General features: G+C 35.5%; 1 protein-coding gene and 1 long non-coding RNA gene across 5 annotated transcripts in view; one reads left to right on the top strand and one right to left on the bottom strand.

Moving 5' to 3' along the window:
• LOC135078898 (histone-lysine N-methyltransferase PRDM16-like) overlaps positions 1-23,535 on the top strand; it is a 130,072-nt gene that overhangs the window by 56,988 nt on the left and 49,549 nt on the right. The gene's annotated exons all lie outside the window — the stretch shown is intronic.
• Positions 3,195-3,739, bottom strand: LOC135078493 (uncharacterized). The gene is made up of 2 exons (XR_010258631.1): positions 3,653-3,739; positions 3,195-3,477 (listed from the first exon to the last, which is right to left on the bottom strand). It is a non-coding gene; the product is annotated as an uncharacterized LOC135078493 (long non-coding RNA).

Raw genomic sequence — 23,535 nt, 5'->3', positions numbered from 1 at the left:
TTTTGTTTTCATAGGGTCACTTAAAAATTAGGGATTGATGGTGAAAACGGGCCTTAGTCATTTTGCGATGAGAGCCTACTGCGTTTCAACCACAACTGTGGTTATTATACCTACAGAATTATTAATATCAATGTGTTGGAATTGATAAAAAACTTTATCAGTTAGATAAAGAAGGCTTAGATTTGATTAACGGCTATTGTTCGTTATTCGCCGTTCTCATGACCAAGTTTGGCAAATACGTGGATCAATTGGCTCAATTCATAATAATTTATAGTTTTGTATTTCATGTTTTACTCGTATCAGAGCAGCTTGAGTTATGAAGAATTCGTTAGAAATAGATACTCGTTTTACGCGTTTATGAATGACTATGGCTTATAATAAACGTTACTTCTGAAGTAGGTTATACCTTAGCTTTGATGAAATCTAGACGAGCAGACAATATTTTCAGGGATAAGTCGATCTCGATTACAAATACTCATTAATCTAGGATAATAAGTGGACAAATTACTTTGATCTTTAAAAACTTGACTATAAGTTTCAAATTAAGTTTGCGATTCTAAAAATAAAGGAGCATACCCACTCCAACCGGACTGAAACGATCGTGCACTCTTCCCGGTAACCCAGGAATGCGGCTCGGAGCACGCGCGCGATAAACGCGGGCAATCAGCGCCTCTCCGGTTTATGAGGGTTTTATGCCATTTGCACCATTCGACACGGCGCCTAATTAAAATGCTATGTCTTGATTGTAACCTCCTTTAGACAAATATAGGACTCGATGTTTTATCAAGCGGATTTTGCTTTAAACTGTAAGCTCAAAGCTCGATTCTGTGCCTATGATTGGTTTGAATATTAAATTCAATCAATCAAAAGTTTCTTTCTGTGTTAATTTTAGGGATAGTAGTCTTCCAGCGACTTGGCCCACTTTTAGCTTGGTCCACGGGCCAAGTCGCGCTGCATTTAATTTTTAAATATTTTTTCTTTCGGAAACTGGGCCCACTGTCAATGTGCATGAAAGATTAAAAGTTTAAAAGCTCAAGATCAAGTTAGATTTGTTGAACTTTTATACTTGGAATTTGATTTTTTTCTTGAGTATACATACATCCATACTTGTTCTTTCCTTATGTTTGTTAGTAAAATGGTCGTATTGAAAAATCAATTTGTATTCTTCAGTTTGTGAAAATCTTGATTTAATCACTATTAAGTACTTGTTCTTGTTATCTAATCATTTTTGTACATACCTATCACATCATTAATGAAATACGTGACATGATGATATTTTCTTGACGTGATAATATACTTTGATAATTAATTTATACGAAATAATTATAAGAAATACGAATACGAAAATTATGATTTTATTAAACTGTTACGACAATGTCGCAATTGGAAAACAATAAGGCTGGGTTGCACCATCTTACTTTAACTTTGACAAAAGTTAGAAATCTGTCAAACTCCATACAAAAAACACCGGTTATCTACATAGTTACGGTCAATTACGATTTTGACAGATTGACGTTTTTTAAAGTCAAAATAAGATGGTGCAACTTAGCCTTAATTTGTAAATTTTATGCAGTTAATAAGCACCTCTTCAGTCGTTTCATTTTGCTCGGTTTACGTTTACATTAGTTTTAGTGGCTAATTAATAGTGTTTAGTCTCCAGAATACAGACAAATTGAATGTTTATTACTGTAAAATCTTAAATTTCGACTAAGTTTCTCTTTTGCATTCTTCTTGAATTCGTGTAGGCTGTACCAACTTAGGTCTATTAAATAACTAATAGAAGGTAAAAATTTATTTTGATATCTATTACGAGTATAAATATTAGTATTATACAGTATGAGAAAAAGTAGAGTCTTGTTTTTATTTTTCTCTGTGCTGTCTCTATGATCAGCGTTTCAGATAAAACTCTACCAACTGCTTAATAGCGGTTTATTTATCAGGCTTTTCGAGAAATATACATATTTATATGCCTACTTGTACCGTCTACTGAAATGTCCCTTAGATACAAACATTTAGGTATTCCTCTTCAAATTTGTATATAGGGGTGGCGCGTGCAACAGTTTTGCAAGAGGACCACCACCAATTACGGGCAATACCAAAACCATCGGTTCAAGTGCCATCATTATCACGCAACCCTCGTAGAATTTCCGGCCTTATCACATCGGCATTAGGGGTAAAGTTGTTTGAAGCTGTCACGGGTTTTCGGAGACAAGTGGAGTGAGCAATCCTGGAGTATGGGGTAGGGACATAGTTAAAGCGTTTAGGCTGAGAGGCGTGGAGTGCCTCCAGCCTTTTGTCGGGTTTTCTATCGTTTTGGCCTTTATTTGTGAGGCGAAGCTATTTTATCAATCCGAGGGGAGTTTTGACGACCCCAGATGAACGCAGGAATGTGGAAAATTGTCGTTAGGTTATATAACTTCAGTCAATCCCAAGTTATATGCTCATTTGGATGCAATTTGTAAATGGTTATTCCCGCAAATGGTTAACTCCGCATGATTAGATACTAAATATCGATACATTTTCATTTCGAATCACAGAAAAAATCATTGCAGAAATTCTTGTTTGACCTTTCTACTAGTTTATTTAGAATTCACATAAAGTTTTAACTATCATTTCATCCCATGGAAATCTGTTTCTAATGTAAAGACAAAAAGGGTCCTCTTTGAGAAAATGTCTTTAAGAAGAGCATTTTATCGGTTCTGCGACAGACATGGCCCAATCTATTGCCACTTTGGCCTGGTATATTTTTGCCCATTGTCATTATTTTACTCTTCTGCCTCATACATCGTTATGCACTATACTAACTTGCACTTGCTAAGACGCGGATATTTCGTGTAATCATTGTCAGTTTATCTTATCTGTTCTTAACCTTCGGCGGTTTTATGTCACACCCTTGAGAACCGGTTAACTAAAGTGTTGTGTCATGTTCGTTATAAAACAAATGACAAAAGCATTTTCTTTTTATTTTCATGAGACCGATGCCACCGATGCTAATCTTATTCGCTGGGTGCGAAGTACTAGGTGGGGGTAACATAATCTATCGCAGCGCTCATGGTGGTCAAAAGTAGAAAAAATGTAAGCTCTGCCATCAGATGTATCTGTCAATGGCAAAGCGATTCTACATAATACATTTTAATATTATTAATAATTCGCATGAAAAGGGTCCTACTGGGAACTTAAATAAAAGAGTGGACTGTATTTCGATAGGTCTGGTTTAATAGCCGTTTACAATTTGGAAATAACTAGACTATACAACGTGGTAGTACAAAAATGAGTCACAGTAGTTGTTGTGCACAGATGTTTGCCTTATGATGAGAGCGTGAATTATTGACCTCTGCCCTTGTTTTGTTCTTAATTCTTCTACATCTCGGACTTGTTCAGCCAATACCAACAACTTTCCTTTAAATACGGTTTGTGGTTGGAATTTGATATTGTAACACTCACAAACCAGGTCTTCAAAACAATACTCATTTCGATCTGAAAACGACATTTAATTTATTACTAGCGATACAGGAACATTTGAATATATTTACTGTTATATAATGAAACCGTTAAAGTAGCTTTTTCTTTATGTTTTACTGTAAAACTACAACTATAAATAAAGTAAACAAACCCTGACACAATCAAAATTAAACACACTTTTTGGACTTACCTCATTTGATTTGAATGACCAAAATGATTTCAAAACCTTTTTTCCACCCAAATCGTGGTATTACAACAATTTATTAGTCGAAAATATAGTTATGTTATTTTTTCATTTCGATATTTTTTAGAGCCCACAAAGTTGTGGACGCTAGTTGGCGCTGTAATCGTGCACAGAGCCAATAAGAATCTGATAAAGATTTAGCAAGCAACTAAATATACTATCTGTTTCTAGGACCTATCCATAGGAAAAAAAAAATTGATAACATTTCTTATTTATATGCGTTGTCAATATAGTACAAGCTTTTAAATGTCCAAGGATATTTATTATTATTATTATCTCTTATTTTGGGACTAGATGTCGCAGTGTGAAATGTCTCAAGTTATTTTTATTTATATTAAACATCTTAACTATGCAATAGGTCATACTGAACACAACAATCGCAATTTGTATTTCTCCTCGCACGAAGATTATTTCCAGCACCCCTTAGGACAAAAAAAGTTATTCGCATACTTACCTCTATGGAATTCCACAAATAACTTAGAACAATAGGCAATTACATCGCTATTCCCTTTGCATATCAGCGTGGAGTAAACTGAGAAGGATATTGCCGCAAATGGCCGCGGTCCCGGCGATGAAACCAGGAATAACGACGTGTCGGTGGACCGTGGAGCTACTGATTGGATGCCTATTTCTGATCTGAAGTTAAAAGTATGACGTTTTGTTCAGCGGATAGTTTTTATCTCGTTTTTATTGTGTCTTTCGGGACACATGACATCGTCCATCGCTCTTCCTGATCTTAGGTATACATGGTGAAATTGCAAACAGTTGCCAATTCGTCGTCGTCACAGAAATTAAAATTCATCATTTCAATTCTGGCCAAAATGTAGGTATTACGAAAAATCCAATCTCAGAAAATGAAAGAAAGAAAAAGAAAATCCGGGTAGTCGACAACCCTGAACTTATGGCATCCATACACTTCGATGTATTCCATGAAATCGCGATGTTCCGCGTTTCTCCTCGCTCGTGCTTTATTAGATACGACGTATTGTTGCCTTATCTAGCCAATATTGCGAAGAAATAGGAAATCGCTTCATTACTCTGTCAAATGCAATTAGTACGGAAAATGTACGTTTTAGATACAATGTGATTAGTGTGTGATTTTCTTGACTTGACGTCACAAAGTGGAAAATTTCAGAAACGACTACAAATGAAATTTATCACGTTTAAAACATTTTTTTTTTCCAAATAAAATGACAAAACCATGTTTGAAACCACAATGTCCTGGTTACCTCGCATTTATTTGTGTCTCTATAATAAGATTCTATAATAATTCGATAGACTCATCAATTTCGACGTAATTTGTACTTTAAACATCGTTTTCCCTAAATGAATTATTATTTTTTTGTTAAACAAAAACTTGTCTCAATAAAACGAAACTAGTTACTTAACATTCAGTGATTGACTATGGTATTTATTGTCCATATTTCACAGATGCATGAGAAAATTCACAACACTAACTCAGTCAGTGAATAAAAGCACTTCAATCAACAGCTCTCAAATATAGAAATCCCAGACAGAAATGTTCAAAAAATCCGCTTCGTTTGCTATGATTCTTCCTATATTAAAGTATAATGGGCGCAAAACTCTCACATTAAACTGTGTCCATTGTTTGGGCCTTTGTTCTTTTTGTTTTAAACCCCTTTTGTTCCGGACCCAATAGGGCAGGACAGGGCAGGTCCTAATGCCGCGAGAACCATTTTAAATCGTTATGTAATTCAAATTGAACGTTTTGTTGGTGTTTCGATTGAAAGAAATCGTTTTCGTATAGTAAAATCATCTTTAATATACTTTGTTTTCTACTATTTCAGGAATCATTGTGTTCTGTATGGTAAAACTGAAAATATAGTCCTTTATAATAATATTAAGACTGTTATTTAAAATAATTACATAATATTAGGATCAGGCATCTCTGAAAGTGGTTTGTAATCTTAATGCCTGAAAGATAACTTTTCAAGCTATCAACCGTCTGAATTTAAGTATCTTTCTTCTTAGTCGTTTCCAGTAAGAAATGTTATCATTTGCATAATCTGTATTGAATTACACAGCAAAACATTAAATTAAAATTAACACAATAACAAAAAGCTAGTTTAAATCCTACCCACAGCATTATCAGTCTAAAGATAAAAATAATCATATTTTAACAAGATCAATGTATACATTTTGCGCTGGAACGAAGCTACAATGTTGATTGCACACAGAACATCTAATTAAAACCTGTATGTAGAGCGTGCTCGATAATTAACCCGTTCAAACGGACACAAATCAAACCGCCCGGAGCGTTTGCGGCGTGATTATCCGGACCGCAACGCACGTGTCTCCGGTTATACCGGATAGATCCGCTTCGTCCGATTTCGCCCTCCCCGATTCGCCCCCGCCCTGCCTAAGGCTATATGAAATTAATTTCAACCTACTCCCGGATTTGTGTACTCTGCTTGTATCCGGATATTAACAGGATAAGGACGTAAGTGACTTTTGGAGTGTTGCATTTATTATCAAGATTTTTTTTTAAATATTGGAAAAAAAATTTTTTTTAATGTCTTTGGATTACCTCTAGTTTTGTAAGGTGTCCTAAATCAATACTTATTTTCTTAGGTTAGTGTATCTGTATAATCTCTCATGAGATTAGATAAATAATCTATCTAAAAATGGAAAAGCCCAACAAAAATAATTTCTCAATGAATATGAAGTATGTACTATGATGTCGCTTCTATGTGTAAGTGTATGAAAACTTTATTTTAAAAACAAAACAAACATTAAATCAAATAAAAATTAAAGGAAACACAATTAAAGGAGGTAATGGTACCGAAATAGATACCTATGTATGTCACAGTGATACATTAGGTATTACTAATAACGGTGATAATAAGGATGTTTACCTGGTGTTAAATTGATAAGTTATAGGAAATGTGACGCCAGTGATTAACTAACGTACCTATTTGTATTCCACAATTAAATTGTGTAAAAATGAATGCCAATAAGATTAACTTATATCCGTGATGATATGACTTTTATTTACATAATTATTATAAAGTATATGAGTGATTAGACAAGTATAGTCACATGTATTAGGATTAAACAAAATTGGGTACGAGTTCTTATCAGTTGTTATCTATTGTGGAGCCGATTATTGTCTACGTAAATTTGATTTGACAAATACCTACGCCAAATGATAACTGATGTTAATTCAACTCATGATGATAAAGTAAGTTTGAACATGATTTTTCAAGGCTTTCAAAGACAGGGGTTTTTTAATATTACTGGTGAAAATAAAAGAATTCAACCAATCATAGGTTTGAAATAAATAAATAATACTTGGTTTTGAATCTGAAAAAGTAAACAATCTGTTGCCATGACACAAACAGCTCTGAACCTCTGTTTGTAAAACTAATTGAAACCTAGGCCTAATTCAAATAACCTCTGTTTGTAAAACTCAACACCTAGGCATAATTCAAGCAACTAAAATGTCAGAGACCACATTATTCTTCTGGCGCGTATCCATGAATATGCCTTGAGGATGTTTGCCCACTCCGCCTCGCTGGCCTATTGTCTACAGACACCATTTATCTACTATGTAACTCAAATGTTATTAGGCAATTCATTTTTTATTAGCCGACCGAGGGGTGAGTTGCGGTAAGTTAGTTTTACGTCGAAATTGTATCATATTGTAACCATGTTATGATTAGATGTTTACAGTGAAATCTTTTCGTTTCAAGATTATCTATAAATAAATAATGATAATAAATAAATAAATATCCCTGGACAGTTTTACACTACGCTTCTAGTCCCAAACTAAGCAAATCTTATAGGTAATCTCTTTAGGTTACATAATGTTAAGATTAAGATCTTACTAAATACCTATCATGGTAGAGATAGAGAGTATCTAATTACAAAAGCTAAAGCCTAGTGATCTCTATAAATTGAACTAAAGAAATAGATGGATGGTGGTTATGTCACAAGGAGATAAAATTATTTAGTATTTACACACAGATAACACGAGTACATAGTATATTCCTGAGTTAAGATACTTTCGAACCAGTCTCTATCAACATCGATCTACTCAACGGTACCTACTTCCTATAAGACTAGAAAACTCTTCACAGCACCGTATCATCCACCCACCCATGCACATCACAAAGCGAATGCACTACCATTGGCCATTAACGCATATAGATAGACATGTAAAAACCGCATATTCCTGAGGGAAGAGGCTTTTAAGAGGCCGACAGAGTGGAGAGCGCTGTACCGATCGGCTTGGCTGCTCACCCCGACAGTAAAAAATATGAGCATCCCCCACCCCCGGCGCCATCTTGAAAAACTTTGTCACTTGTAGCCGCAGATCGATCTGTGTCTACGTAGCGTGTGGCGACGCTGCCTCCCTCACTATGTAGGTAGGTTGTACCTTCGCGTATGTGTGTAGGTATGTGTGTGTAAGGTTCTACGTAACTATTGTGATGATATAGTTTTGTACTAAAACCGATAAAAATCAAGTTAAGATAAACTTTACCTCGTAACTAGATTATTCGTCTTCTTTGGTTAGTAATGTACTTGTGTACTTATATGTGACCGGACTACATCGATTCGCCTGCAAGATGTAAAAGATAAGATCGATTGAGTGTTTAGAACCTTAGATTTTAGTGAACTGATAAGTCCACTGAATTCGGTAAAGTGATAACTTCCTTTCAATTCAAAACAAAAAATTTTCGCTTCTACACGTTTAATCGAGTTCTGACTTCGTTAGTAATGCATAATGTTTATTTTCACCAAACTATGATCACCTTAATAGCACAATAATTGCTTTAGCAAAAAATGTAGTAGGTATTTTATATTGAAATCTGCAACGCATTGTCTAGAACTGGGGTAACCATCTGGCCAAGATGTTTGTGTTTTATGTACTTTTTTTTGCATTTACCAACCAGTTCAGTCACTAGGACTGTAAATCGTTATCGAATAACTTGTTTTGAGAATCGAATAGGCACATACTTAAGATGTTGCCCATTAGTGCTTGTCGACCTGTGAACGATTATTATTTCTCGGGCATTGTCGAGCCCCTCATAACATGACTTTTATTGTCATTCAAATGACAATCGCTAAAAGGATTCGATGGATTATTATTCACATCACTACCTTTGACAATATAGATACGCCCTGTGGCTAATGCTTTGTGTCCAGAGTCGGTTTTATTTCCAGCTTTAATACTGCTGTGTTAAGGTTTATTTTCGGGTTTAGCTGTTGCTATGAACAGTAGAAATAAAAGATCGTGAACACCTAAGGCTCTCTGCAGGTGACCATACAAGTCATTCTTGTAATGTCTGCGCTATTCGCAAAGTCTTTGTATGAATCTGAATTCTAAATATATCCTATACATAAGAGGTTATCTTAACGAGATTGAGTCGCAACAGATTTTTGTTTGGTTTGCTCCCCTAAAGTTTGGATGTTTGAACAAAATCAAGGTTGTTTGATGGAATAAAATCGCTCAATAACTTTAAAAATGAAGGCAGTCTGTAACTGACAAAAATTGGACTAAAATTAAACTGTCTTTGCCCTATAAGATAAGATAGATTTCAAAATTTTATAACAAAAGTCAGTAACAATTGATCTTGATTAAAACTTTCGCGGAATCTGTAAAAAATAACCCTATGTCAAAAGGTCAAGGGAAAGATTCAACCCTTGACATCTCTATAAAGACAGGTAGGCAAGGCCCGATGAGACAAGAAGATCGCAGCATCATTGTCACCGTGAAAGGGTTTTGAAACCAAAATTAGCGGTTCATTCAAATCTTTGACAACCCTAACGAACCGTGCGAAATTCCTGACAAAAGCGTTTGTAAAAAAAATACACATTTTTTAACGAAAAACGCAGAAAAAAGTGCGAAACGAAAGGGTAATGGCGTGGCGTGACCCCCTATGTGTCATATTTTGATACAGATCGCGACTTTTTTGTCGCAAAGTTCAGGGATGCCAACGATGATTTTTAATATCCAACAAAAAATGTGTAGTTTGGAATCGCTCTCGAAAAATTTTTTTCTTTGTTTTTTTTTTTATATTCAAATAATAAGTATAGATTTACAACCCAATTTCAATGAGATTAATAGTACTTTGAAAAAACAAATCTACATTTTTCGCTAAAACAATTAGGAATAAAATAGGAAATGTTATGTTATGTTATTTTACATGGAACGATAAAGTTTTTTCTAAACGGACTAAATACCACATTAGCGAAGCATTGGGCAGGAACGAGTATGTAATCATAATTTCTCAACCGTTTATTACTCCAAATTAATAGTTAAGTGGTCTGAAAAATAATCCCACCGTGCACAGTCGACCGCACATCTGACTCTACTTTTTATTCCAAAATGGCACGTATTACAATAGCATAAGATATCACAGCTTGTTGTGACGTCATCTGTACATGCGCATGATTTTATCAGACTATCCTTTGTCGCTGGGCAGGGGTGAAAACAATCCAAGTCCTCAATTCTGACTTTATATCCGGATTCCTTTATTGCTACGAGTGCTATATCAGAGTTGCGTTTTGTTCTTCGCACGGTCAAACAAATGGTGTTCTGTTTTAATATTTGTTTAGGTGTTTTATAAAAGCAACCCCGGTCGCGTTTGAATTTTAAACTCTATACTATAGCTAGAAAACGTTACCTTAATATGACCTCTCAAGTATTAAAGGCAAGTTTTCTCATAAAATATTTTTTTAGTGATCTCGTAGTACCTACTACGAAACTACGGTACTATTCTCACCTCTCCTTTCCACCGCTGCAACTCCTATAGTAGATCTCGTAGTATGAGACTTCTACAAGTTCGTTATTAAAAAATAGAGGTAGGCTAAAAGATGGAAATCTTAAATGAAATAAAACCCGCTGTATGCCCTGTCACATATATGTAACTCAGAAGTAGACCATTAATTTAGTTCTACTTTTGTTTATTGACGATTTCTTTGCAAGACACTCGACTTTTCAATGTAGGTACGTACTTCATTAAAATATGAACCTTGCTACGTAAACTCAAGTTTGTTTTTAAATTAAACGCAGATTTCTTAAGGTAGGGGTAGGAAAGAATAGATATGGGGTCGGCCTCGGATTCTTTTCATTCTGGGACCGTAACGGACCCCAACGTATATTTGGACAGCAACCTGAGAGTTTTGAAGTGGTCCCGTGGTTTGTAATTACGATAATTTGCCGGCAGATGAAGAAATCTTAATCACCAATAGAAATAAGTTCACAGAAAGAAGTCTGTAGCAAAAAAAGCTATTGTTTGTATGAATTGCTTGTGCATTGTGCGATTTTGTATTTTTAAAACTGAGCTTAGCAGAAACTTTTGTGCATAAGGAAGCTACTTAAAATGAAATAGGAATGTAGTAGAAGTAATTCCGAGTCATTGCTGTAAATAATGTTGTAGTAAAACAATCATAGTTTTCATCGAAAACCCTCATCAAATTGGAATAAAAAGATACATTACATAGCACGCAAAAGCGTTGCACCTACATTGTAACAACTGACGTTTGAAAAAGACAAAGTAAGTCGCGTCGGATTTTCATTTTACAATGAAAGCAAACAGCGAGCTAGCAGCTGCCACAGGTTTTTATTAAAAACGTGATGAGTAACTAGTGATATATGGACGCGGAGCTCGCAACCGCTGGATACACGGTTCACAAGTGGAGCAATTTGAAATTCTCATTTGCGAGGCAAAAAAGATGAGAAAAAAATTAAAAAATATCTATACTGACGCCTTAGAGTGAAATCCTCTTAAGTGTAAAAGAAGAAACTTTCCCGCTTTTACATCCAGAACTATAACATTCTGTAAGATTGGCCGAAATGCATACAAATGGGCAAAATGCATTCCTGAGGTTTTCACGCTAAGGCGATGATACAGAAAATATCATACTTAATAATAGCGAATATTCCATGGCTTTTTATTTTAAAAGTCAACGAAGTGCTTGTGGGAACTATTTGACTGTAAAGTTAAAATTTACTTTAAATAAAACAAAGAGTTTATTTTCAACGAGATTTCTTAATTATTGTAAGTAAATTAACCCAAAAAACTAAAAAATCAAAAACAAAGTCATTCAGATTTGCCAACATGACTTCGACCTTGGATTATCAATTTCGGTATAGCTGTAAACCTTATGTCATGTATGAGATTTAAAAAAATAGTTAATAAATATACTTCTGGATCCGAGTAACTAGCACAAGCACACTAATGTAATAACTCTCCACAAAGTCAATAGATCATTTTCGGCAGGATTAGGAAAATTTCCAAATGCAAGTTCCACAATTTTTGTACCCCGACACTCTCAAGTTCTCTGACACTGCGCGTCCCTTCACGCCCGACGGAAAAATAGCGTTTTAAAATTATGCAATTTTTCAATGATCACGTATAGGTATACGTATTCCCGCTTGATTTACTGCCGCCGAATGCTAGCGATATCTATCTGAGTTATTGCTTTATACGAGTACTAACTGGTACACGCGGGTTCTTTTGAATAATTGCGTTTTCATTGCAATTTATGCAGACGACAAAAGTTACAATTAAAATGACGTCGAGACGCGACTAGAAGTAGAAGGTATAGAGAAGAAAGATCACGAGTTACAGTAATTACTTGTATTTAAAAATCTGAGACTTAGATTTACTGAAAATCTAGAGCTAAAGCCGATGTCCAGATTATTACCTATTTTTATTGGTCAAACAAAAGTTTCACTTGACAGGTAGATAAGTTTTCCAGTGACTTGACCTTTTCAGCTTAGCCCACGGGCCAAGTATGTTGTAGTTATGATCAATATGAGGACTAGGTCAGGACTACTAGGACCCTTATTAGTTAGAATATAGGCTAATACCACTGGCAGATTGATTCACAGTCGGACCACATAGCAATTAATACGTGGTCACACCTGTTTGCGAGTAACATCCTTTGACGTCAATCCCAGACGCATCGATCTCATCGATATTACAGAATAATGTAAAAATCTCTACATCTATTAATAAAGCATACCTACATCAATATCAAATTCTTGTACTTATCTATGTAAAAAAGCTTTATTTTATTGCTCCTGGCCTGGACTGCTCGTCGACAATTTCATACAAACAAAATATTATTTAATACTTTTTAATAACCCTTTATTACCTAAGTCGCGCGAAAAATGACTTTCTTTTGTATCTGCTAGCACGTGACATATTAAAAGCCATAACAAAAAATCACTCAAGAATTTCTATTAAAACTATAAAGAAAATTCACAACAAAATCCTCTCGAAGGGTGAATGAGTTTCGACTTTGGTGTCCGTAACTAAAAGCGTTTATAAAAAGTTAAATGGAAATATCGGTACAAAGAAGTGTTGCAAGTCGACCGCAGCAAGCGGGAGGAAATTAGGATGTGAGCCGTCACTTCAACACCAGGGATGCTTTAAACGTGGGGCTAGGGCGGGAAGACTGTAAATTGAAAATGTCATTGTAACACTCCATCTTAACGCTTTGACGACGCAACCAGGAGATCCGAGACAAATGATTTTTCAGTGACGAGTTTTTCCTTGTGAGGCGCTGTGCGATTGTGCGATGACGAGTTTTTTCTTATAGTTTTTGTTGTGATTGTGATTCTTCTTTTGTTATTTTTATGAGATTTTCAGTTTTATATTCAAACTACTCGCGTACAAAGAGCTTTCAAATAAACGCTTTACCACGAATTAAAACGTCTTTATAAAATTGACCACACGTCATATTATGTAGAAATTGCTCAAGCTATGTTTTGATGGGTGACAAATAAATAATTCATGCCAGATCACACACATGATCATCTTAAAAAAATCAAGGCGAGTATTTGTTCATTAAATGCGTAGTTACAGAAATAGATGCGAAGAAGGGTGTTGCTACATTAAAATAATTCCGAAACCGCTAAACAATCGAGAAACCAAGAAAATTCAGAAATAATTACGCAACATTTACAACAATGCAGTTGCTAATCGAAACGCTCCATTCAATTCATACCTACCCTCCGATTTACAACGACCTTTCAAATTGTTGAGGTTCAAAGTTGGCGATGTGTCTGGGACACCCCATCAGACGTCCTGTTTTAGAGGGACACCCCCGCATTACACCTCTCTCATTATTTATCACATTGTCGCCGAAATTAATGGCTACCCTCGTCAAAACATTTTTATAAAGTTCGTGGCGGTTGGCAGTTTAATCATATCTTTGTTGGCGTCATGCGCACAGACACACAAAGCTGTGTCATTATTAGATACGTAAATTGATAATCTATCTTAATTTTATTCAGTAAATATTTCAACGCTGTCCATTATGTGAGAGTCCAATAAGATTAGTCTTTTGGCGATGTTTGAAAATGCTTTGCTCCTAATTTAACTACCCTGCGAGACGTTGGTGTGTTTTTTAAAGATACTCCTGAAATGATTCAGTATTTTCAGTTTTATTCTCATGTGAACAATGAACAAAATTGACACTGTACAATTTTGAGATAAAGTTATCAAGAGAAAATCCACATTCCAAGATAAATCTGTTAAAGATATGAAAATGACAATGAATGAAAAATCAGCAGACCACGTTTTTGATTGATAAAGAAATACAATTAGGTATTTGACACAGTCCCCAATTATTCTAAAAGACAAGTTTTTTAAAAAGACACTTAATTCTAATTTAAAATTATTTCTACTAGATACCTCTAGCAAGAGCTTGCAAAATAACCGCAAATTAATAGGTTACTCTTTTAATTAACTACCTACCTAATTAGTGTGACCTTGGCAAATTATTATTTTACAGGATCGCACTGATGTGACGCGTCAATGTTAACCTGTAATGTCTTATGTCGTTGACATAGACGCGATTTTGCAACTAATACTCCAATGTATGATGTGCTCACTGTACCTAATACCTCGCGAGTATGTAGGTTATTACGATATTCATTATTAGCGTATTCTTGGCTCATTATTTTGTCAAAAACACTACACACAAACTTATCGGGACGCTGGACTATCTAGTGTTAAAGGTCAACGAGGAAACTGCTACGGGAGCCATGCCGTAAACACCATAGTTAAAATAATATTATTTCTAATTATCAATTTTATCATTTTGTTGTAACAAACAGTTTTAATTACGGGAAACAGTGTTATGTCCCCCATTAAAACGCTACTTATCACACGTTAACTAACAATTTATCTTTACAATGTTCAGTAATAATGACTTTGTGGATAAAATTGCAATTATACATTTTATAACCAAAGATATACGTGATGCACCGTTAATATTGCTTTTTAAACACTAAAGACAAAACTTTATCTCTAGTCATATTGATAAGGAATGAATATTTTATGTTGTTACAAAAATAATATAACATCTGTAAACATTTCTTTCCTATTTTATTTCTGAATTTTAGACAATGTTTTGTTTTCTTTTTATTTGGATTGATTTCTCAATTCGGTGGGTCGGTAAAAAATTAGACAAAAGAAAAACATTTTAGCAATCATTCCCGAGAATTACTCACTCAAAGCCGCTCCCGCTTAGGTAATCTTGCGTCTCGTAAAAATACTTTTAAATAATTTTATTCCCTCGACGCGACGCGGGAAGTAATTTCAATCATATTCGGTTTGTGGATACCGCAGGCGAGCTTAACGACTTTATGATCGTAGGTTGTAGAGTCGAAAACTGTGTAGCAAACGTCAAGATGTAAAATTTATAATTGGAGGTCGTAAATTAAGGTGACATCGACAGTTGTGGCTCGCGGGGAGGACGCGCGAGGGAGACCCTGCCAATATTTTATCGGAAAGGTAATTATTTGATCGCGACGAGGGTAACAGATGAAAATTCACTCTCGTAATGTCTTTCTTATTCTTCGTATTGGGGAATTCATGATTAATGACAATTAACTTATATTACTAACAAAAACAAAGCAAACGTTGCGTAGTATAGCTAATTTCTATTACGCAATAATCAACAATGTCACGTTTTGGAGTTATTATTGAAACTGACCATGACCATAAACTAATTTGAACTATTATACAAAGTTCGCTCTACAATGGAATACATACAATTATGAAGTTTAATGCTATTTGCGAGTCGCCATGCCTAATTATGAAGTCGTGTGGAAAATTTCCTATATGACTAGTTCCGAATTATGTTACAAATTACATTTCGATATTAGGTAATGATTAACTATTAGATAAGCAATAATTAATCGTGCGAATATTTAGTACCTATGATTTTACATAAAACAGGTGTGTGACATACGTTTCGCTTCTGATCAATCGCTTGCCGCCACCCGCTGACCGATTTAATTCCCGCTTCGACGCGAACCCTTTGACGCTGTCACTCTGACAGATCGCAGCCGGGCGCCTCACGCCTCGCTGACATTCCCATTTTGTCATTTGACGAAACGACACTGTGCAAAGCGGGAATATACCTTTGACAAGATTTTTGTGTCGGTTATTAACGGGGAAATTGTATTATAAATGTTCTGTCACACGATGTTTTGTTCAGATGAGTTTTAACAGCTTTAAGGTCTTATTTCAACAGAAGCAGACTTTCACTTAACATTAGATGTGATTGTGGTCAAATACCAATTAAGCAGAACAAGGTATTGTTCTGCTTAATAAAAAAAGTAACTAGAAAACTGTATAATAGTGCAGCCTTTCGTTCAGTAGCTTTTACATTCAATGGAATGAAACTGAAAATCTTTATTCAGTGTTTATATTATTTTTACTGACGTTATTGATAGAAGTTCCAATTCCAAGAAATTTTAACATTTTTTTTAATTTATCGTTAAATTGTCCTAGTTACAACATAATTCACGTAAGTCAAAATACAAAAACATAAATACCCATCATTTCTGCGAAGCGAGGTCAGGCGGCTCATACCGCGGCTCTGCGTGTGCGCAAGACTATCAGTTCTAGGAGATCGGTTGCCGCCACGAGGTCATAAGGTCAGACCCCTTAATCTATTGTGACATCGTAAATTCCATGTAACCCTTAATTAATAATGTAATTTGAATCAATAGATAAAATAATAAAGGCGGCAAGTCGTGTGTGTTCTGTTTTCAAGAAAAAATGTATGACAATCTTATCTTGCCTTTAAAGAAAGACGTGAATGGCAGTCTACTGAGAACATTCTATTTTTAACTTTATCTAAACGTAGTGTGACAGAGAATTGTGTATCATCATCACTCGAAACGTGTTCATCCGGTAGATAAGGTGTCATCGGTGACGGATGACATACGTGGAGAGGTGGAGATGACAGTGCATCATTCATTAAATTGTGCAGTGGTTTGGAAACTGAACTGGAACACGTTCAGGCTTTCTGTCTCTTTTCCCAATGCTTTGATTCTTCTTTTCCTTTACGTAAAGTAGGAATTTAAGATGAAATTCCATTGAAAAAAAACATGGTCATAAAATCGAATTCCCTTAAGCTTTAATGATAAATTATTATTATTAAGCTCTTCGTAAAAACTTTCATCCAAGTTTTAATAAATACCTTTATCCAACAACAAGGTCGAATCTGTCTCTATTCTAAAAACATATATATATAGTAAGAGAATTTGTGTAGAGTCGATTCAATATTCATTGTCCAAATCTGAACATTTCGAATAGGTTAAAGTCCGCTAAAATTTCGCAACTACCGATTTGGCCCCTCTAATATCAAGTTTCGCCGAAAAACTCGATCATTGTCATACAAATGTATCTGTTGTTAGTCGCCGTAATTGCAGTCACGCCATATAATTTGCGAAGGGCCATTGTAGAGCGGGGTTTTGTGATGGCGCGCCATGGCAAAGTAGGGTGACATGACTTCTCTATCGATGTGTTTCAGGGAATCTTGATAGAGTGAATCATTTTAATAGTGTTTTTAGACTCCAAACAGTTTTTATCTAAATCACACCTGATTTTATTATAGTGATATGCAGTCTAGGATGATACATCATATTACGTGCTCTGCAATATACATATGTACCACCTTGAAGAGGCCCGGATTTTTGTGGTCGGGGAAGACAGCAGCAGGCAGCAAATTTCAGTTCCTAGCTGTTCGCATTAAAAAAGAGAAAAATTAAAAGATAATCCGAAGAAGTTATATGCCTATATGAGAGAAATGTATACTCTAGTTCAATCTGTTTAAAGTAGGACTAAACGGAAAATGGTCTTAGCAATGATTTTTCCTTTCAGGACGTTATTTGTAGACGCAATGTAAAATCAATTATCTTGGATCCAAATCGGCAAAGTGATTACGGTAACGATTTGCTGTATTTTTGTATTGGATTACTGTACAATTCGTTGGATAGTTTAGTGTGTTTCGATTCTTCTGAAATCACACGAGTACTCTCAAAATGATTACAAAATATGACAGTCCAATATTCTAAAATTACAAGAATTTAATTATAAATATTACCTACGAGGGTCGGTGACAATCTTGTCACGTTATCTAACTTTGAACAGATTTGTTGAAAGTGAGGTAGGCAAGTACTTTGTACTTTACTAAGCTGTGCACTTTGCACTTCTAGATAATGGTGATGATGATGCTTAAAATATTCCGAACGCTTTTTATCACATTTTAGTTAAATTAAGCTCCTCTTTTTGTATCTCCCAATTTGTTTAATTATTTTTCACAAAGTCAAAATTAATATTTTACATTAGAAAAGTGAAACATTTGCTAGTTCTTTTTTATGTTCTACCCTGGTCATGCAGTTCAAACCCATCATAGCATCGACGTAGGGCGTCAGTGTGTCGGGCTGAAAATTTCCATAGGGCAGTAAACTAGTGGGTAGTAAGCTAGACGCATTAGCGAGGTTTCCTCTAATGGCCGCTGGAAGTGAGGATAACTCTGTTGCCGGCATTATACTTTACCTTTGGTTCAAGGGAAAGAATACAAGAGTTTAGTAAGATATGACGGTATTGCATTATAGCTTTTTGAATTCTTAGGTTATTTTTTGAATAAATACTCGTAGTTATTGACACAGTAGGTATGTTTTGGATATTTAATTGTTCACAGTACCTTAGTATAAACAACAAGTGACTATCGTAAAAAGATTTTAAATGTTACTGGTGTAAACAGCAAGTGATATCTAGAAGCTGTAGAATTGTATAAAGTTGAACTTCTGAAATATTATCCGTCCAGTGCTGCATAAAGCAGAAAGGAATGGATGGATTTCCATTCCTATTAAAGGACAATGTTCGTTCTCCATACATTGTTCGCCTAAAAACCAACAATTTTGACATATTACTACCCGAAAGCGAAATAATACGATTCTGTGTGTAAGAACAATGATTCCTGATGGACACTTGCCATAAAATTAATGATTAAGAATATTAAATCACAGCGATTTTATAATATGTCGTTTATGACAACATGGCGTCTAATGTATTGTGTGAATGTATGAACGCCGATTCGCGAAAAATGTTTTATATTGTCGTCACGCCGAGTCGCAGCCAAATAGTATAAAATAATAGAACAAGTTTTAGAAATACAACTCGGCATTCCACTTTTATAATATGCCCACATATTGCACGTAAATAAACAACATGAATCGTAGGTTGTTTCCACCCTTGTCATCTGACACATGAAATAAACTCCTATTGTATTATAGATATCGAAGCCGAATCGTATATAATAATAGAATGGGTTTTGGAGATCACTCGGGGTTCCACTTTTATAAAAAACCTACATATTGCATAAAAATAACACGAATCATGAGTTTTCTTTTCACCATTTACATCTGACACGAGATAACAAACTCCTATCTCCATGACTACCGTCGTAGTCTATGCCAAAGACTACAATATTTTAAGCAAGAAGTTTCAAACCTTAGCGGCTACAGTAACCCCTGGGCCACATACATCATGATAACATTCGGTCGATACCGGAACGAAGTCTTGCGATTATGCAAAAAAGCATCGTATTCTAGTGCGGCTATATCACGTTCAACCGGGGTTTTAATTCGACTAAATTCCTGACTAAAGACTGGAAGAAAATACGCCGCATTGTATGAGCACTTCGTGTTCGTTAAAGCGGCTTCAGATCTAGAGCCCACACAGTTTTCTTTCCAATAATATCCGCAAGTAGCGCTGCATGATCAAAAACGGCAATAGTTATTGTTAAGTATATAATAATTTTATTTAGAATATTGCTCTTGGCTGTATGTTGATGAATGGTTTGGTCATAGAGCAATAAAATATTGTCTATGTAATAAAAAAAAAAAGTCTCTCTATTACTGTGGTCTAGGAACAGTGTTCTTACTTGCAATAAATGTGCATCAGAAAATCTCAATTTCATTGATATATTCCATCAAAACCTACCAATTAACAGTTATTAAGGTGCCAAAATTATATGATTACTTTGGCACGGTATTATACACGTTCGAAGATTTGTCATTTTCATTCATTTTATCATCATCATCATCATCATTTCAGCCACAGGACGTCCACCACTGAACATAGGCCTCCCCCAATGACTTCCACATCGCACGGTTGGTAGCGGCCTGCATCCAGCGCCTTCCCGCTACCTTTATCAGGTCGTCGGTCCACCTTGTGGTGGGTTGACATTGCAGAATATGACTTTTGATAGGTTCATCATAGAATTCGGCGGGGATATCCTCACGGAGGAAGTTCGAAAAAGGGCGGAACAAGATCTTATAATAATGCAAGGCCGAAGCTGTAACGCGCGTGCTCCTACGTGTAATCCGGCGAGTATGCAATAAATAGTAATGTCTGGTAAATAGCGGTAATACGTATCGTTCGTTCGTTCGTTTCAGCCGAAAAGACGTCCACTGCTGGACAAAGGCCTCCCCCAAGGATTTCCACGAAGACCGATCCTGCACCGCTCGCATACAGGCACCTCCCGCGACCTTGACCAGATCGTCGGTCCACCTAGTGGGAGGCCTGCCCACGCTACGTCTTTCGGCTCGTGGTCGCCACTCAAGAACTTTCCTGCCCCAGCGGCCATCAGCTCTACGAGCTATGTGCCCCGCCCCGTCTATGTCTATATGCGCTACGATTACAGGGTATCATTTTGCATAGTCGCAAGACTTCACTCCGCTGCTGTCAAATCAATGTCGCATAATGTTATCGCAATGTGTGTGGCCCTTGGCCAAATCACAGAAGCCTATGCGAAGAAAGAGCACTTGAATGACAATGAAAATCAGGGTTACCATTTTATAAGATCTCCTCACTATTGAGGGTAACAAAGTAACATTAATAATCTAGCCATTAATTACATTTATTACTTATACGAGAAAGTAAAGCAACATGCGGTTTTATTTTAATTTGTAAAATATTTGTAACTGTTTGTTCTAAGTTTAGTTTTACAACAGTATTGCTGTTTCAGCTGTCACTGTGAAGCTTTGGGATAATAAATAAATAGAAAAAATATTGTGATGTATGTACTAACAACCCTTGTATTATTGTGTATGCTCATTTATCCTATAGTATTTAAGTCGCTTCATTGTATTTTATCGTGCATTCAATAAACGGGATTGACTCAGTTCGGGTGTTTGATTATGAACTCCTCATATGGCGACCCATGCCATTCGAGCTGACCGCGCGTGTGTCTAAAGTCCGACTTACATTTATGGAGCGTGATCTCCTCATAATATTAACATAAATATTTATTTCAGTTTTTATGTTCATTATCATAATATGCCAATTTAAGTTACACTGTGTGACAGTCTTTGACACTAAACAAACTCTTCAGCTTAATAATACCTACCTACAGGGCGTTTTTATAGTTACTCTTGCTGATGAAACAAGAAGGGTTGATTCTACTACTGAAATACAACTACTTTTCTTACAGGACCAATATCAAATTCTCAAAAAAAATTCACTTTCTCGTGATGGTGATAATTTCTATGGAGAGGTTTTTTTTATATTCGGTCTCTTGGGATAAGTTATTCCATTTGAGCAGTAAAATTAATCCTTTTTATTTGATCACATATAAAAATAACACAAGTGTTTAGGAAAACTTCTTCTTTGGTATGGTATCACTACGGAGTTATAATGGCGGCAACTCTGTATCACTGACTTGTAACTTTCAAACAGTATGAATAATAAGGGCACCACATTGGTTTTCTTTCTGAAAAAAGGCTTTCACTTTTAGTACTAACCCTTTAGCACTATTTCATTGAAATAAAAATACAATAAACGCACAGAAGACTGAAATTGAGTCAACTGACGTGACATTTATAATTTGTTGACATTATGACAGTTTGACAAGACTAGGGATTGAAAAAGTTTTAATTGAAAAAGTAAAATGACAATTTATTAAAACGTTTCACAAGGATATAATCGATTAAAAATATTTATAAAATGTTCTGATACTTGCCTGTAGCGATTATCCAATCCTGGTTTCTACTGAAAAACTACCTCGTGGCAATTTTAATAAAATAATAAAATCTTTATCTTCTCTTTCACAATCTATAAAAGTTCATTTGGTCTATTATTATACATGCGCTATGAATGAGGGTTTTCGCGATTGAAAAACTTGCGAGATGGCAATACGTAGACGTGAGGTCCAAATGCTGCATGATTGGTTATTTTTGACATGACATTGACAGATATGTCAAAATCCACCAATCATGCAGCATTTGGACCTCGCGTATACGTATTGCCATCTCGCGGATTTTTCAATCGCGAAAACCCTCATTGGCATAGATTATAAGAGACTGGCAACTATACTAGGTTGATATATGTTTCTCTCAGTTCAACTGGCATTGGATTCAACATCGGATTCTGACACTTTTACAGTTATGATACCATGAATATCAGTTTATGGTCCTAATTATTTTCATTTTATTTACGACCTTCGACCAGTTGGACACTTTAGATAGCTTCTTGTAATAGTGTCAATATCTTTTTAGCTTTTAACGCAAATCTAGTCTTCAAAGCAGTTTAATCGATTTATTTTATTTTCAAAATCGATATTTTATTGTCTATGATGGCCGCAGGAACATCACTATACATGGACTCCCAGCAATAAAGTACGGTAATGCCTCGTACAGATTTTATCGGCAAAAAATATGGAACTTGATAGGTTTTAGACCATGCCACGCACCAAAACGTCCGGAAGTTGTAATAGTATTATAGAATAAACGTTAAAAGACTTATTTATTTAATTTTTTAATGCTTAAGTGTCCATTAGAATGAAAGGGTGCTTAATGTATTAAAAAAAATAGAAAATAATTATGATGGGTTAATGTTTTTGGGCGGTTTTTTAGGCGGTTTCTGACAATGTCCTTTCACATTTTATAATGTAGTAGATTTTTTGTCCTGTCATCCTCCTTCAAAAGTAAGGGTTCCTGATATGAGGAGCTATTTAGTTACCAAAGCGGAGAGGAGAGGATTGGTGTTTTCGAAAAACCAATCAGATATCGTAATATTGGAAATCTGATTGACTTATTCAAACATTCTCATATGCTTGTCGCTTTGGTGGAAACCGGGCCTTAGTTTTTCCATCACACTCGCTTGAGCTTCTCCCTTACAACGTGCACTGCTAGCGTGGGGTTGTGATTGATGAGCCCTTGTTTTGTGTTCGGGGCACAATTACACCGCGATTACTTAATTTGACATGATACCCGGCGCCCGAGGGTGCGTGCTAACTCCTCACTTGAACTCACCTAATTGAAATCAATTTGGTATCGAATTAACAAATCACTTAAATCTTTAAAGTGACGTCATTATACAGACACGTTTTATTCGTATACGTGTATCTTTTGATAACGTGGAAGTTTCAATTCGAAACGCAAATTAGCATATAAGTTCACTTGAAATGAGTTGCTGGGTCGATTTTTAGCTGTGAATGCAGATTGATAGGGCTAAGAAATCCTTAATATACAGTCCAAAAATTTT

Source organism: Ostrinia nubilalis, chromosome 15 (genome assembly GCF_963855985.1).
Source record: "Ostrinia nubilalis chromosome 15, ilOstNubi1.1, whole genome shotgun sequence".
NCBI lineage: Eukaryota > Metazoa > Arthropoda > Insecta > Lepidoptera > Crambidae > Ostrinia > Ostrinia nubilalis.
Note: the sequence above shows the minus strand (reverse complement) of the source record. Positions and strands in the feature narration are given on the sequence as shown.